The sequence below is a fragment of the Nymphalis io genome, chromosome 19, assembly GCF_905147045.1.
Source record: "Nymphalis io chromosome 19, ilAglIoxx1.1, whole genome shotgun sequence".
Lineage (NCBI taxonomy): Eukaryota > Metazoa > Arthropoda > Insecta > Lepidoptera > Nymphalidae > Nymphalis > Nymphalis io.
In genome coordinates, this window is record NC_065906.1 from 10,719,916 (window position 1) to 10,738,611 (window position 18,696).

At 31.3% G+C, this 18,696-nt stretch overlaps 1 protein-coding gene across 5 annotated transcripts in view; it reads left to right on the top strand.

Moving 5' to 3' along the window:
* Nucleotides 1-18,696, top strand: part of LOC126776089 (hemicentin-1-like) — a 254,316-nt gene that overhangs the window by 68,456 nt on the left and 167,164 nt on the right. For 2 of the 5 annotated variants that reach the window (XM_050498370.1, XM_050498372.1), the window contains one exon: nt 4,977-5,008. The exons of 2 other annotated variants lie outside the window; for them this stretch is intronic. The gene's annotated coding sequence lies outside the window, so the exon portion shown is untranslated. Of the gene's footprint in view, nt 1-4,976; nt 5,013-18,696 lie in introns of all 5 variants that reach the window. One more of the 5 variants, XM_050498373.1, reaches the window with a different exon arrangement.

Consider the following 18,696-nt stretch of genomic DNA (forward strand, 5'->3'; position numbering starts at 1 on the left):
AAATTCATCATTTTACAAACATTTTTGTAAAGTTAACATTAAATATATAAAATATATATAAAAACATTCAGTAGTAGAATCATATTTTTTACTGGCGGTAGAGCTTTGTGCAAGCTCGTCTGGGTAGGTACCACCCACTCATCAGATATTCTACCGCAAAACAGCAGTACTTGGTATTGTTGTGTTTCGGTTTGAAGGGTGAGTGAGCCAGTGTAATTACAGCAACAAGGGACAAAACATCTTAGTTTCCAAGGTTGGTGGTGCATTGGTGATGTAAGCGATGGTTAAAATTTCTTACAATGCCAATGTCTATGGGCGTTGGTGACCACTTACCATCAGGTGGCCCATATGCTCGTCCGCCTTCCTATTCTATATGTAAAAAAATATCCCAAAATTATGCATATCATGATGACATGTTCATTACTTACTACCAATATTACCTGGTAGGTATATAATGTAGGGGCAAACGATTATGGCCAATTTATTATGTGCCAAAAAGAGCTGGTCTCAAGTACTGGAAGAGATAAACACTTGCTTGCTAGTTATAACCATAACAATTGAATATTTACTGAGTGAAGAAAGTTTTTATTAAATAAATATTCTTCTATAACCTAAATCCGTCTGCCATAAAGAAAATCCCATTATGAAATGCTGTGCGAATTTTTAATCTGATTGAATACCAAGTTATCCATTGTTATTTGCCCGGCGTTCAGAGGCCATGCCTCATCAAAATTCATCTCCTGAATAATTTAAAATATTCACGTCTCGTGGTCGCGGCTTAATTTCAACACAGCTAATTTGAAGTGCGATAAATTTAAAGTGTTAAGGAGCTAGTGGAAGACTTGACGAAGATTTCGGATCATTTGCTCATTCTTGTGTTTCATTATCATAGATTTTCTGTTGGAGTGCTTGGAAAATCCATATTTTATTTGTATATTTAAGAGTCTCCAGAATGTAAAAAAAGATGGTCAAGTGGCATACCCATAAATTGCGTTCTCGCTGTTCTGCCTGTGTATATTGTTATGGTCACCACTTTATATGAATAAGAGTAATTGTTAAGATTAAATAAAATAAAAATAAAAACGCTGCTAGATGGTGTTGCAGTATATCTACTCAACTGTCATGACAAGTATATACAGGCAGGATAACATTTATGTTACATCAAAGTATAAAGGGGACCATTGACAACTTCGGTAAGCAATATAAATATTTAATCATATAAATAGCATGTATTTTTCCCATAGTAAAAAAGACTTAAAACATACGAAATATCTGAATATAACTTGAAGCATTTGTTTTCCATTTCAGCTCAAAAAGCGTTTACGAATTTAATCCCTTTACATTATATATTTAGAAAAACAGTAAGAAATTCCGAATAGACCAACCGAACGATATCTCACCAATGTTTCGCAAGAAAGCAAGCAATAAGTTTATTTCGGCCTTCTTTTAACTGAATAAGGGTTTAATGGAAGGACGAACATTTCGTAAATAAAATGGTAATAAATTCAGTGAGCTATAAGGAAAATTATGTTTCTGGATATCTTATGGACTATCATGACGAAAAACGGTACTGAATGTTTATAGTGACGTCATTACTAAGACTAGAAAAACAGTATCTCGTCATTTTGATATATATATATATGTTTTAATTATCAGACGAGTTGTCTAGTAATAAAATGCTTGGTTCTAAGCAGAAAATCGCGAAATATCATTGAATTTTCTCATGCTTGGTGGTGAAGGATACACGAGTAAACCTACAAGGGCTTGATGTAATTCTATGACGTGTCCACTAATCTATACTGGAAGAGCTTCAAGTTCTCAATAAGAAAAACTAATATTTTATATCGTAATGTATTGACGAATATAGTATTCAGTCATATATTACATAGAAATTCATTACCTACTTACGGATGCCTACAAACAAGAATGGCATTAGCGCAAGTCGCTTGCATGGTTGGCCGTGTGTAATGTCTATATATCTGAATGCAAGGCGAAAGCGTGCAGTGTGTCCCTATTGTTTTGAGCATTGGGGGCTTCAGTATAGTTATATATTAAATCATGTAATAGCGAAATATAACATACAAGTCGGCTCTTATATATTTATTCTCGTGAACTTGTATATTTACAACATTAAACTAAATTGCAAGTTACCACCAATTCCAATCAATCACCAATTCCAAGTAATCACAGGCACAAGGGACATAACATCTTAGTTCCCAAGGTTGGTGGCGCATTGGTGATGTAAGCGATGGTTAACATTTCTAACAATGTCAATGTCTATCGGCGTTGGTGACCACTTACCATCAGGTGGCCCATATGTCTGCCTACCTATTCTATATATAAAAAAAAATTCCGAATGTCAATTCCGCATCAAGACGTCTGACCTATATTAAAGGTATTTTAACTGAGCTTACGATTTATTAATATTATAAGCTAAAATAATTAAATAATATAATAAAAAGATTCTAGTTGAGAAGTGACCACCTTGCTCAAGGAAGGAGAAAATGATTTTTGGGAGACGGAAACTTGGTGACGAAAGCTTTATATTAACAGTAATGCCTAAAAAACGATGCTATATTTTTAATCTTAAAACGCTGTTTTAGATTAGGTAAACGGTATTTTGTTTTATTAGCGGTCAAAACCAAATTGATTGTTATAATTTTGTATCAAACCATGATGCATTTTTTATGTGGTCACAATTATTTTCGCCTACTTTCAATAGCAATAATACAATATCAAAATTACTAGCATGTAAATTTATATAACAAATCTTATTGACGTAAAATTGTAGGTCATTTATAACTATTAAAATGGAACCTAATTTAGGTAAATAGAGACTATTGAACGCCCATTTTGAGCACTGTCAATGTCACATAATATCACTTTCTGACATTTCACAGACATGTCAGACATTGTGCCGTGTTGAGTGTCGAGTTCATTCTTAGAGAGCAGCTCTACTTTTCAGTGTTACATAAAACATGTTTATCCATTTATAAAATTATTAATATTCTTAAAAAAATTTAATACGAAATCCTCATATTATACATCTCCATAGTAAAGATTATACAAACAAGCAAATGTAAAACTGGAAAGAAAACAATTTAACTTTTTAAATTACCATTCATGAGCTTCTAGCGACTAGCATTTCATTTTCTCTAAACAAATAACTCAAGATTTTACAAAAATACCTTGAGTTTTAGAAATTCATTCAGAATTTACATGACAAGTTAACTAACAAAGTAATAAGTGAATTTATGTTACTAAATTATTTATATTTGTTTTGTTATTGCTTTATATTATACAATATTGTATATTTTTATAAGAACACATAACACGTAAAAATACTTGGCCTTAGTTCAATTTTGAAATTTTGCCTATATAGACACAAGGTACATAATATCTCAGTTCCCAAGGTTGGTGGCGTATTGGCGAGATAAGGAATGGTTATTATTTCCTACCTGCACAATGTCTATGGGCCTGCCTAAAACAAAAATGTTGAAAAAAACTGTACGGAAAATAATATGTATAATTAATATCTAAAGTTATCGGAAGCATCTGCCATAACAAGGACAAGTATATATATTTTATCAATAGACTGATGTAACATGAATTTAGACCTATACGATTGTACATCTTATTTGTTTTTCTGCAAAATAACTGATTTCCAACTTATTTCACAGTAACGCATGTATGACTTGGTACCATATTTACCAAAAATGATTTAAATCACTTGATTTACAATCAGCAATTATGTTACGTAACATACGATCTACAAAAATTCAAATAATTCGATAACTTTCTTCCCTATGAATAAGACTAAAAATATTAATATTTTAGATGAGAGTGCACAATATTCGTACAGTTGTATTGGTAAATGTATTGGTTCGTGTAAACGAAGCGGTGACAGTTTGCTGTTAGCAGAAAACGTTCCGGTTTACATCGTGTGATCCGATTAAAATACTGACACTAGCCGAATGACAAAATACGGTGAAGGACCTTGATTGCAAAATTTTGTACAATTTGTAAAAGTTACGCTCGAACATGAATTCGGATTTTCAGTTGAGCGAGATTTGTAGACAGATTAATTATTTAAGTTACACACTGAATACTTTTCGCAAGTAATCGCTTCTGTTATTAATGAAATTACTAATATCAAAAATACACAATCCAGGTACAAACCGCACATCATACATAAACACTTTGCTTATTATTTTATAATTGCTTTGTTTATTAGTGAGTGAGCTAATGTAACTATAAGAACATTGAATATAACGTCTAAGATACTAAGGCTTACGAAAGATAAATAGTATAAGGAATGGCTTTCATATATAATGACATCAACTGAATTATTACTCTTCAATATTAAAACAAGATGTATTCAAAGAGGATGAATAGCTTAACATATCTTTTGATGTATTTTTTTTTTTACTACAAATGATATTATAAACTTTTTAATTAAAATATTCTACTCTAGATATTATTTTTGCAGTAAGATTATTATAACGTCATGGAACAACTTAATAAAAAGTAATACGGAATCGGACTTAATATTTGTTTATTTTCATGCAGGATATATAAATTTTATTTTATCATATACAACGTATATAATAAATGACGAATAAGAGTCACTACTGAATTTATTGTTTGGTAGAATTTACATTTCGGAATTTATAACCATTGATATTTTCATTTATTTCGTAAGACGTCAATTTTAATGTACATATATTGTATACATATTTATATATTGTATATAAGTATATTTTGATATTGTATAAAATAAATAAATCAACTGCTTGATTGGTGATGACACCAATGTAAGGAAGATACAGCCTGTAAATATTCCACTGCTGCTAAGAATTTTTCTCCTTTTTTGGAAGTAGTTTTATAGCATATTCCTCCACGCTGCTTTAACGCGAGTTAATGGATAACATAAATTTTATCTATATACAAATAACGGATAATCTAATTTTTTTCAGGTGGATATAACGTCGACTGGTCATGTAGAAATGTGAGTATGTAACATTAGATATTTATATACAGCTACACTACTTCGTTAGTCTTTTTTTTCATGCCATGGAACTTCGTTAGTCTAGGGAAAGTTAGCCACTAGAAATTAACCCTTAGTCGGACCAGTAAAAAGTAATGGCATTTCGCTATCAAGAAATTTTTAGTAGCAGACCAAAGTCTGTAAGTTGGAATTGGTACTACTCCAATGCCTCGAAAAGTACGTGAAGCTGTTATGTGTAGAAGACTTCTAAGCTTTATTTTTTTAAGGTACTATATTTTGAACCAGTCTTTAAGTCATAACCAACGTCAATAAGCCCTCAAATTATTTTATTGATAGCTGGAACACTTCCTATTTATTGACACCGTACGAAGTGTAAAACAGTCTTTACTTACTGGCTCACTCATTTAAAACGCATCACGTAACTGTAAATTGAGTAAGCGTAATTCAAGACCTTGCATATAAATCTCAAACGAATAACAGACATCACGTGAAACTTGAACTGACGTTATTATCAAAAAGTTTGGAAAGAAAAATGATAAAAAGGAAAATTCACATGCTTATTGATGACAGGAGTATTGTTCCTATTTTTATTACAGTATCGCTATTTTATATCAGGAATAACGAGAAGGCATTGAGCGGCAATAAAATGGTATATACCTCATGTTTATGGACCAAGGAATCGGCAGGTTGCGATTTTTGTCACGTAACTCGCTTTTTCGAAGATTTGCCGTTTATGGACTTAATATGAATTTATATTAGCATTGACTCGTAATAAAAGGTTCTTCGATCTAATTTGTATATTGAACTCTTAGATGATGATCTAATAATTCATAATTTCGTTTGAATTTATTAATATTATACATCTTTTTTTTTAAATACGAGCAGTTATGTTAAGACATTTTCAAATATTTTAGGTCCTTTTATTGAAAAAAATATTTCTATTTTATTAATAATGAAACTGTTAATGTTTGAAATGAAATGAATACTATGAAATTCTTATATTTTATGCGCTCTTTAAGTGTAAATAGATGCTACGATATTAGTTTGATTTTTTTCCTGATAATTTATTAAAACTTGTACCACAGGATAGCTGTTGTAAGCCCTAGAACTTCGTTTCCTTTTAACGTTAGTTCTTTGAGAGAACAATCGAATAGAATGGAATATACCAACGCTAATGATTCCGCCAGAGATCTTCGAATCGTATTCTTTTGAAAATTTTCTTTATTATATATTCAAGTATGAAAAATTAAGTTTTTTTTTTATTAAAAAAAAGTCCTTCGCTTTTTTGGCTCAACTACATACCATTCGATTTTTTTTACTAAACAATATTTTTGTTTCAGCAAAAAACGCAATTATCATTTATTTACTAAGACTCTCCAGGATAAATTACATCAATATAACATAAAAAAAAAACAAAAACAATTCATACTTTAAAACTATATTATTACCTATTAAGGAGAATACCTAATGCAATGAAAAAGATAAAAAAGAGCTTACATTATTCAGCTTAGTACATTTACATATTTTTAAATATTACGAAAATTGGAAAGTTACAAAAACAAATTATAAGGTTATTTTAATATTTATTTTCATAACTTTTTCTTTAAGTATGCCCACTACTTTTAAGCGAATTAGCTGGTCTACCAACAAAAAAAAATATGAATAGTTCTATCCTATTATATTTCTATTTTTAGAAATACGGAACACTATAACATTAAAACATGGCTTGGTATAAAATATTCAACTAACGAAATACATCAAAATAGAATCATAAATAATCAGTTATCATTCCACAAAAAGCAAGTAACAAATCAAATATATAAGCAGATTTTCCGTCCCCAACTTATTACGAGTACCCTTGAAATCCGAACGGAACAATTAGACTCCTCTCTGAGGGTTCCCTTGCGAATGGAACCGCAAAAAGTCGAAATTACTTATGTTTGGTGAACTACTAACGGACTTAATTAGAGAAAGTTCGTCGCTACTCGGTTTTTACTCAACTGACGTTTGATAGAATGCCGAAAATGAGTTTAGGTAGTCATCTTACATTTGTATATATTCCGTAACAGTCTGTGAATGTCCCACTGCTGGGCTAAAGGCCTCCTCTCAATTTTTGAGGAGAAGCTTATTCCACCACGCTGCTCCAGTGCGGGTTGATGGAATACACGTGGCAAAATTTCAGTGAAATTAACACATGCAGGTGTCCTCACGATGTTTTCCTTCATCGTAAAGCACGACATGAATTATAATCACAAATTAAGCACATGAAAATTCAGTGGCGCTAACCCGGGTTTGAAACCACGATCATCGGTTAAGATTCACGCGTTCTTAACACTGGGCCATCTCGGCTTAATTGTATATATTAGCTACTATTAAGCTACGGAATGCGCACAAAAATTCAGAGAAATATTTTATGAATAAAGATTATTTTGATAACCGTACTTGACTATAATACATCTTACAAAAGGTCTACTTATTATGCGTTATATCTATATATTTTATATTGGTTCACCTTGGTAAATGCTTCCGAAAGTTCTGGTCCAAATTTCAAAACCTATTAATTATTTACGCGGAATAAATTGCTGTCACGAAAGGTTTTATGTTGGTTTAACAAACTCTAACAAGATAAATACTCTCAGCTTGTAATATGGCATTGCATTTAGATATATTGTTGTGTATTGGTATATGCCCAAAACCTTATCTATTCTAGGAAAAAATTCTTCAGACCTGTTTTTAAAAATGAAACATAAATTCGATTGTTAATATTTTGGAACAAATACGTTAATGAAAATCAAATAAATTGAAAATTACTTTTAAAACTGATATAAAGGTGTCTCGTCTATTTTATGTTGATGAAAACATAAATAAAATCGGAAACAAAATAATAAAATGACATAACACATCGAATTCACATAAAATATCATTAACATATTTAAAAAGTTTGAAATTGGTACTAGTATAAAGGTATGTAAAGAATTGAAAATTGAATAATTCGCAGAATCCAGTGAGGTTTTATGTTTATTTGGTCACATTTAAAACATGTTATAATGTTTTAAATGTGACCAAATGAGTAATAAAATTGATATCGACAAAGTTATCAGACTCGATAAATTCGTCATCATTTTTATCATAATAAACTTCGGATTTCCGTCCTGTTGAATATTGAACAGAGAATAAATTATCTATAACACCGGTTAGTTGGAAAATCGTCGCGTTTGCCCAAATTGGTAATTTACATTTGAAATTACTGAAACTCTACAAGTAATTGACTGGTCGAAATATTTTCATTGGATGTTCAGTTTAATTGCTTATTGATGTATTGATGACGTGTGTGGGATTTGTATTTAATTGCAATTTTATTATTAACATGTAGAGAGTAAAGGACAATTATGAATGCAACCTGCCAAGTCATCATCATTTACCGCGATAGACCGTAATAATAGGAAACCATGTCACGTCACAATTTTGTCTGGATTAGTCTGTGTTTATCTCATATTTTGCACAAATATAAGCAGATAATTATTTAATATTAAGATATTTTGTAAGCCCTTATTCGCTTGTTTGTTGTTTATTTGGGATTGGCGAGTTAACTGCAATGTTTAAAGATGAGGCTTTATCGGCACGACCGAAACCAACGCTTCTTGGATGTTGATGATGGTGGGTAAGTTTAACGTCACCATATAGATTGTTGAGTTAGTATGAATAAATAAACACAAATTAAGCACATGAAAATTCAGTTGTGCTTACCCGGGCTTGAACCCACGATCATCGGTGAAGATTCACGCGCTCTCACCACTGAGTCATCTCGGCCATCGGGCCATCTCAAACACTATACTATAGTACTTCTCTATATAGTACTTCGTATTGTTGTTATTGTTGGCGGCGCATTGACAGTGTAAGAAGTTTTTTCGATTACAAAGGCGACAACTTATCATTAGGTGGCAAAATTGTTTGTTACAAGATAATAAGCAAAAAATTTGATTACACAATATGTGTCGAAATTCACATAAAGATTTTACATTCATTTATGGTTATAAATGCCGCGGATCAGTATTTTATACAATTATGGATTTCATTAAAATATGTACGTTTTTAATCCGAAATTCAATACGATTTAAATAATGTATACGAAGTTTATGATTTTAATTAAGTTACATGTTTTGTAGAGATAATTTGCTTATAAAAATGAGAAAAGTATTTATACTGATTCATTTTTGTTACACAAAGCCTTTTTTTTTAATTAAAAATTAATTTATGTCGGGCAATTCCTGTTTCGCGCAATTAGACTATTCTTCGCAAACCTTTATTTAATTTGTGTTAATCTGTGTGGAGCAAATGTTGGAACTGTTTTTAAACCAGTTTTTCTTAGCAGTCATGATCGAAAAAGCAACTATTGATATAATCTTGTATATTAAAATAATATGTTTTTTTGTGAAATATCTGCTTTGTTTAAGGCTGGTTGTAATAAATTATTTTGGTTTAAATTAAATCACTTTTTTTAAGGCGCTGATCTATCTATACATGTCATCATACAATGACTTACCAATTATATAAAGTAAGGTGTATCGTTGCATCTATATTACTCTGCCATTTCCAAAAAGTGGTTGATACATTTATTTTCCTTCCCTAAATCGGCGGTACCACACGGGGCTAACGATCGAAACTTTCACTTCACGAAGCGGTTCATAAACCATTGAACCGAAGTACGTGAACCAAAATAATAAGACATTATGACTTTGTGTGACAAAATAATCTTAATATATAATATCAATATTTCGAAAAGTAAATTAAACGACAGGAAGTCCAATAAGAACGTCCAAACTAATATTATAAATGTGAAAGTGAGTTTGTTTATGTGTTCGTTTGTTACGCTTTCAAGTTTTAACTGCTCAACCGATAATCATTTGCATAAACGTTGTCAGGGGTGCAGAAAAGAACACGCGGGTGAAGCCGCGATCTAACTAGTTTTCAAATAAGAAAAAAGCGGTAGATAGCTACTGGTGGTAGGGCTTTGTGCAAGCTCGTCTGGGTAGGTACCACCCACTCATCAGATATTCTACCGCAAAACAGCAATACTTGATATTGTTGTGTTCCGGTTTGAAGGGTGAGTGAGCCAGTGTAATTACAGGCACAAGGGCCATAAAATCTTAGTTCCCAAGGTTGGTGGTGCATTGGATATGTAAGCGATCGTTGACATTTCTTACAATGCCAATGTCTAAGAGCGTTGGTGACCACTTACCATCAGGTGGCCCATATGCTCGTCCGCCTTCCTATTCTATAAAAAAAAAGCATGATTAATTTATATAGCTCAGTACTTATTAAAATGAATAGCGTAAATAAAGAAAAACATATTACGGTTAAATACTATGCATTAGGAATGAGTGATGACTACTTACGGGCGGTGGGATCGCTTAACTCGTTACTATGATATTAAACTTTGCTACTTCGGTGAGCTAGTTCTTAGGACTGCAGATTTTGAGTCGGGTTTTTTGTCAAAAATTCACAGTATTGCGTAATGTTTGGATATCAGTTTTATTTTCGTGGCCCAGAGAGTCCATTGGGAAGGAATAGAGGATGCACCTTGTTAGCACACATATAGACTATAATACAACCTGTGTAATTGGCTACACGGGAACACTGCGGCCATCCTCGAGGATGACTTCCCTTGCGAATGGCCACCATTTACGCTATTACGTCACTATTTACGCTTGCAAGCATTCGGTTTTGCTATTTTAAAGTATTTTTACCGACTAAGTACTTATTGTCTCAATTCCGATTTGAAGGAGAGTAAGCATGTTTAATATTACAGGCGCAAGGGATTTACCTCTTAGATCTTATAACCATTCAATTAATTAAGCCATCATGATAAAAAAGTACACATATTATTTGTATTACACATACCATTTGCACGGACACATCCTGAAAATATAGTATATAATAAATAGCAATAAGTAAATACCATTTAAAGAAAATAACAGAAAGAAATTAACTTGGAATAACGAAAAATTAATATTTATACACACTTCACTAAAAGTAACAAAGGTTTGATGTTGGATGTTTTTTCTTATTAAAGTTTCATGTTTTCTTATAAATAATAAAGGACTTTCATTTCGACTTCCTTTGAAATGTGTTTTGGAGAGAACTAGGTTAACAAATTTAAAATTTTAATGTATTCCGTAGCGAAAGTTACAGGAAGTGGTTTCTATTTGTGATCATTTAAAAAGCATCAATAAATAAATACAATAATTAGTTATTTAACGATATTTCTTTTTTGTCTTAAAGCTTATTATTTACATAATAACTTAATATTTTGATGAGTTTATTAAGCATGACCAGCTGTTGTTGGTCTAGTGGCTTATTAAGCTGGAGCGTTTGTTGAAGTGTAAATTAGAAACATTTTAAACTTTTTTTTTCACATTTCATATTATTGGTGGTAGGGCTTTGTGCAAGCTCGTCTGGGTAGGTACCACCCATTCATCAGATATTCTACCGCAAAACAGCAGTACTCGGTATTGGTGTGTTCCGGTTTGAAAGGTGAGTGAGCCAGTGTAATTACAAGCACAAGGGACATAACATCTTAGTTCCCAAGGTCGGTGGCGCATTGGCGATGTAAGCGATGGTTAACATTTCTTACAATGTCAATTGTACTATAAAACAAAACATGAAAAACTGTAGTTTTTAATTAAAATATAATAATTATTCGAAATAAAAACAGTCACCAAGCAGCCTTATCTTATTTATTTTAAGTGAATTTATTGTCTGCGTTGACGCAGTAAGTTTTTCTATACAATGAATCCCCAGCTTTAGGCATACCCTCTATTATTGCTTTTTTGCAATAGCCATTAAAATATTTAAATATGATTAAGACATTTTCACAAACTAACCAACAGTAAGCGAATGAATATTTTTTATTCTTAAAATCATCTTTTCAAGTTTGAACTGGAAACATTCTTGCCAACTTTTCATGTATAAGTTTAACTGAAAAAAAAAATTCTTGTTAGATCGTATTCGCGATTATTCAGCAGAAGAAAACTGCCAAGTTTTCGAAAATAAAAATAAATCGTTCAACCAATCGCATCTTCGCTTTTTCTTCGTTAAAAATTCTGAATTCCCATCCTTAGTAATTCCTCCGGCGGCTGTTTAAGTTTTCATAGCCTTTTGTTATGAGTTAGACTATTTAAAAGGTAAGGTTTGCTGTAATCGATTGTTTTACATTATATTCCTTGTTATATTTAATAGCAGCTTCATTTTCAAGTATTGTTTCATATAAGGTCTTTTTAACTTAATCTAAATGTCCAACAACTTCAGCACTCATTACCGATGGCCTTCAGAAGTCATTCGGTGTAACGTGTTGCCTTTTATTGTTAGTTCCTTACAAAATCTGGCTTAACAAAAAACGAAATATCCTCGAAAACAATATATACCGTTTTATATCAACACAGGTCAACAATTTTATAATCTTGTATTTTATATGAAATTAAAATTACATCAACTTTTAACTCAAAACATTGCATAAATAAAATATTTTTATTCAATATGTTATATTTATTAATATCCGAATATTTTTATAATAAATTGCTTAATTTGTAAATCATTAGTCTTAATTTATTTGAGGTAAGCGCCCTATTTTTTTTTTAAATCCATCGTCTCTCTCGTTATATTCTAGAATAAGTAAGTACTCCTATTGTAACAGCCTGTAAATGTCCCACTGCTGGGCTAAGGCCTCCCTCTTCCTATTTGAGGAGAAGGTTTGGAGCTTATTCCACCACGCTGCTCCAATGCGGGCTACTCCTATTACCTGTATGTTATATTTATTACGTTTTCCTCTTGCCGTGTCCTATCCACATCTATACTAAGCACCAGCCATAGAATTCATCCATATATATTATATGATTTATGAATGTATAGCATTATGATAATGACAGGAAATTTGTTACCAAATACCACGTGGTACATTCTGTGGTTAGCACTGTTCACGCATCGATATAGTTTGTAATTCCATCAAAAGAAGCCAATTTACGTCACGGTTCATTGATCAAAGTAATAAAAGGAAAGCTGGGCCACTCAGAAACTCCCCTAGATGTTGTTTTGATTAAATTTTCATGTTCTTCTAAAGTAAAGGCTGCTTGCAGACGATCGTAGGTTTTCTTTGTCTTGTATTAAAATGCTGTTGGTTTTTCTCCGGGTGTATTGTCTTCGCTTTGTATTTTTAAGCTTTTTAACTTTAAAGTTATTTTAATCGCGTACAACTTCCGAGTCGCTTCATAGATTCATTGCATTCAATGTTCGATTATTCGACTCTTCCTTGTTGATTTTTATTTTAAAACCATTACTAGTTAATGTATTCTGAATGATAATTTTAAAATGAAATTGTAAAATTTTACATCCATAATAGATGCGAAGATAATTTATGAGTGAATTCTTTTATTTATTGAGTGTGATTAGATTAAAGGAGAATTTCATTTAAATTTACTGGAATAGATTATACGATTTACACACGATTTGCACATAACCAAAAATACAAAAATATAAGAGGCAGTAATTGTATCTCAGAAGACAAACTTCATAAATAGGAATTGTGTACATTGATACAATTATACACAAAATAGAAATGAAAATAGCTACGTAATAAATAAGTTTTTTTTTTCTAGTTAACGGAAATGTGCTGGTCAAATAATTACAAGATGGCGGTGATCTTACATCTTCGAGGCGTAAATTTTTATCATTCACTTTGTGAAGATTGTGGCTTTACTGCGAGCACTCAAATCTTGGGATAAAGTCGGACGAAATAAAACTGTATGTTTACCGACACCTGAAATTGCTTCTTACAAGTAAACAAGCTTTTTATTAATATTAAATTTCCTGACTAATATCTCTTGGAAACGAAATACATTCTTTTAATAAATCATATTATTCTGTTTGTAGACTTTTTTTCGTCAAGTAATTTACAAAAGTATAAAAGAATAGTAACTGTTTCAAATAATTTATAATAGAATTTATTATAGAAATGTTACAATAATCCAATTTTTCATATCTTGTTAGTTCACAGTTATTCAATTTTCAAATTAATACAATTCCGATGGAATATTACTCATTAAAAGTATTGAAAATGTCAATTCGTAGCAAAAAAACGTTTCCACTTTAAAAGTTTCCCATTTGGAACTTAAATTGTGATGTTTCAATCAAGTGGAGTCATTATTTTTACGATTCACGAAATTTTATGTTAATCCAATTATTCTTTTTATTTGTATCGCTTAAGATGACTTCTCTCGGTGCGTGATATTACGGACATGGAAATAATACCGTCTGTGAAAGCTTGCAGCGATGTGTGAGAGCCATAGCTGCAGCGATTATTTTTCGTTCACTTTGCATTTTAAAACGATAAAGTGGGTTCGAATCTCACCGACAGACTGACACGCATGGTTGGATGAAAAAATGCCTAGCTGTCCGTGGTCATCGGCCGTGTGTGAATAATTTGCGGAATGCTGGAATGCTTCATGGAAATTCACCCTTAGTAAACTTTAAAAAAAATCATATAATATGTAATTAATACCTTAGTCAATTCTAAAAATTTGTAAATGGCAACATAGCTATAACGCCAAGCAAATAATTATATTTGCTAGCAAGTTATTAATATTAAATACAGATCACATTAATAATACATTAAATTAATTTTGTTAATATATATATAAATTTCCTTTGAAAACGAGCAATGATGAATGTGAAGAATTAATCGAATAATGATGATTTTTTTATTAATTTCAATATATTTTATATTATTATTTTTTTACGAATCGTTTTTTGACAATATACAGTCGTTAGTATACATTATTATATATATATTCATCTTTACTGTATTTTTTTTTATATAGAATAGGAAGGTGGACGAACATATGGGCCACCTGATGGTAAGTGGTCACCAATGCTCATAGACATTGGCATTGTAAGAAATGTTAACTATCGCTTACATCGCCAATGCGCCACCAACCTTGAGAACTAAGATGTTATGTCCCTTGTTCCTGTAATTACACTGGCTCACTCACCCTTCAAACCGGAACACAGCAATAACAAGCACAGTTTCTTTGCGGTAAAATATCTGATGAGTAGGTGGTACCTACCCAGACGGGCTTGCACAAAGCCCTACCACCAGTAAATATAGACCCCTAAGAGGAAGTATTTCAATTATTTACCCTTGCAAAATTCAAACCGTTGCAATGCGATGATTAAAGAATTTTATTCATGTTTCAATTTATAATTTTTTATTAATATATTATTTGCATCAAGCGAAAAAAGTAAATAATAATTATATCAAATTTAACAAGACTGTGATCAATCGCTTATTATAAAATTGTCTTCTAGTTTTTAGCAAGTATTAGATTAGTTTACTTTTTCTCTTAGGTATGATCGATGATACTAAAATATCTTCATAAAATTAGAGTAAGTAAACCTTTTGGGTAATAAATTACACTTTGTTTTAGACAGCTTACAAAACCTACATTATTTTTAACAGTTGCTGTTTTTTTTCTAAATTAATCTGCTCTTTCATTCCAAGCAAGCACGTAAGCAGTCAATTGAACATTAAAGAGTAATGTTAGAAATTATGTATCTAAATTCTAAATGCTTACGAACAAGTTAACCTCTTTTTTAAATTTCAAGCAATGTTTTTCTTATAGTTTATGTTTCTTTTTCATTTTATATTATATAATTTTGTATAACATTAAAATCAATAAAGTATGTATTTTTTTTCGTCCATTAACCATTGCCAAAACCACGTAAAATATTATCGTAGCCTGAAAATACTTTTAGGAAAACCTTAATACGGTTGCGGCTGTATTTTTATCGGTAATAAAATTTCAAGCGCTACCCCAACTGAAAAATCGGTTCCATTCAAAGTATTCGGACCGAGACCCAGTCGAACAAAAGAGTTTGAGACAAAGGCTTGCCCACTACAATAAAGAGTCGTGGATCTTTGACTTGATTTTTATTGTAACCTTTTTCGTTGATCCGCTCCCTTGTTTAATGACCTTGGATGTATAGCTCATTTGTTTCATGTGTATATATTGTGTATTGTATTGAATACCGAGATACTCTTTTATTTATCCGCCATTGGTGAGAATTAATCCTACCTTATTCCATATTAACTCTAGCGCTTAATATCTTCGTTACTTTTACGCATTTTATTATCGACTGACTTCGAAAAGATTCAAATTTTTTCTTATGTTATTTTGTTTAATAATTGGTGTTAATTAATTTCATTATTTATTCGATTGTATTAACTGGCCTTTTTTTTACAATTTCATGAACTTGAGATGTTTTAACTTACTTGAATAATTCCATCGTATCTTTATACGAATCTCTGATTAATGATTCAGATATTCTGAAATTATTTATTTACTTTAACATAGGTTTTGATTGCTATTAGCTTTTAGTAATTACCGAACAATTTAGCATAAAAATTTTACTTTTTACTGCTTTAATATTTAATTTCAATTAAAACAGTTTTTTTATATAAGTTACTTTTCCATCAGATATCACTTTAGTAGTCAAATTATGATGTTATATTTAGAAGATATTATAGAAATAACGTTACAAGAATTTGATCATTTTATTGTGATTATCTTAATATGAAATGACCATTTTTGTTCATAAAAAAATATCATATTTATTATTTTATTGATTACTCTTTTTTATTATATTTTTATTTTCTATATTGGTAAAATATAGAGATGCAGTTGCAATATCTGGTACATTAGTCTATGATATCATCATTACACTGCAATCATATATAATGTGATGATAATCAAAATCGAAAGCTTAACGCAATCAACCACTGGAATCATTTGTTAATAATTATTGGAACACCAGATTTAATTGGATTACGACATTGTAAATATCACTTATTAAAATATTTCAGTTTTTTCTATACAACTTAGTTATTTTGGCAGATAAATTAATATAAGAGTAAAAATGGTCAAAATAAGTTTGAAGTGTACTGTGTGATATAAGTTGAGATGGCCCAGTGGTAAGAACGCGTGAATCTTAACCGATGAACGTGGGTTCAAACCCGGGCAAGCACCTCTGAATTTTCATGTGCTTAATTTCTGTTATAATTCATCTCGTGCTTATCGGTGAAGGAAAACATCGTGAGGAAACCTTCATGTGTCTAATTTCATCGAAATTCTGCCACATGTGTATTCCACCAACCCGCATTGGAGCAGCGTGGTGGAATAAGCTCCAAAGCCTTCTCCTCAAAAAGGGAGAGGCCTTAGCCCAGCAGTGGGACATTTATAGGCTGTTACTGTACTGTACTACTGACACTTAAATATTATCGTTTGATCTATGCACATTTATAATATGCTTCAATTGATAAAAAAAGTTACAAAAATTAATATGTTTATTCGCTTAATAGTAATATGTTAGATAGTTGTCGTTTGTAGAGCCACATTAGATAATAATATTGTTCAAATAATATAAAACATCTATCTCAAATTCTATAAATATTAGATATTTATTAATAAAAATCAATGTATGTATTGCGAGATGTATTTGCTTTAAATATAAGCTCAATCGATGTCGGAGTAAATACGCTGGATGCGCGAACTTTGTGTACTTATAGTCGAACCAGTCAAGCGGAAATGCAAAAACGTAACTGCTATTTACATCAATGGATGTATATTTGGTTAAAACGATGTCTTATGTATAAAACAAATCTTATATTATGTAATCGATTACCAAGGTGAAATGAAACTTTTTTATAGTAACGAGTAAAACGTTTAGACGTCGAATATACTTCATTTCGAAATCGGTAACGAGATTTGATTGTCCGTCTTTTTTTTCTTTGAACCGACTAAGATTTTTTTCCTACTTATCATACCAACACACATTTATTATAACACACTTACTTGTGGCGCATTGGCGATGTAAGGCGAAGTATTTCTTACATCGCCATTGTCTATGGGCTGTGGTGACCACTTACCTTCAGATGTCCTATTTGCTTGTCCGCCTGCCTATAACATAAAAAATGTGGTTTTCCTTTTGGCATTACGCCTCATCAGCTTTCGCTTTTATTTATGTTCTTTCTTTAAGCACCATTAGTTATTTGGAGTCAAAACTTAAGGTTGATATTAACTATTATGTAAATGAAATTAAAAGTAGTTTATTTTTTTTTTTTAATTCTGATCTTTCCTTTATCTTTCATCTATAAAATTTCATAGACTGTAACAGAATCTCTGGCGTCAACTAAATACGGAGTGACCTCGTAAAAACAAACTAAGCTCGTCAAGCCAGACTATGGATCTAACATTAGTATCTGAAATTTACGCCCCGTTTTATGTGCCACTCGAATTTCAATGAAATGGCCGGACCGTTTCGACCAAGTATCCGTAGTAATAAACGGATTTACCAAAATCCTTTGACTGCACGGTCTGGTGCCGACCTTTTTCAAGTCTTCGATCTGATAATATTTAGTTGTATTTTCAAACTTTGCCATCGTTAATGGTGGGATCCGGTGTGCCCAAAATAATTTAGGATTAATGGCCGTTGTTAACATAGATATTATTTTGGCTATTTCGTGTCCTCGGGTGTCCCTTTAATTGCATATTTCGTTATAAACAATTTACGTACATGAATTCTTTAAGGTGGAAATATTTATTATTTTATAAAATATATATATATTTCAAATATATTTA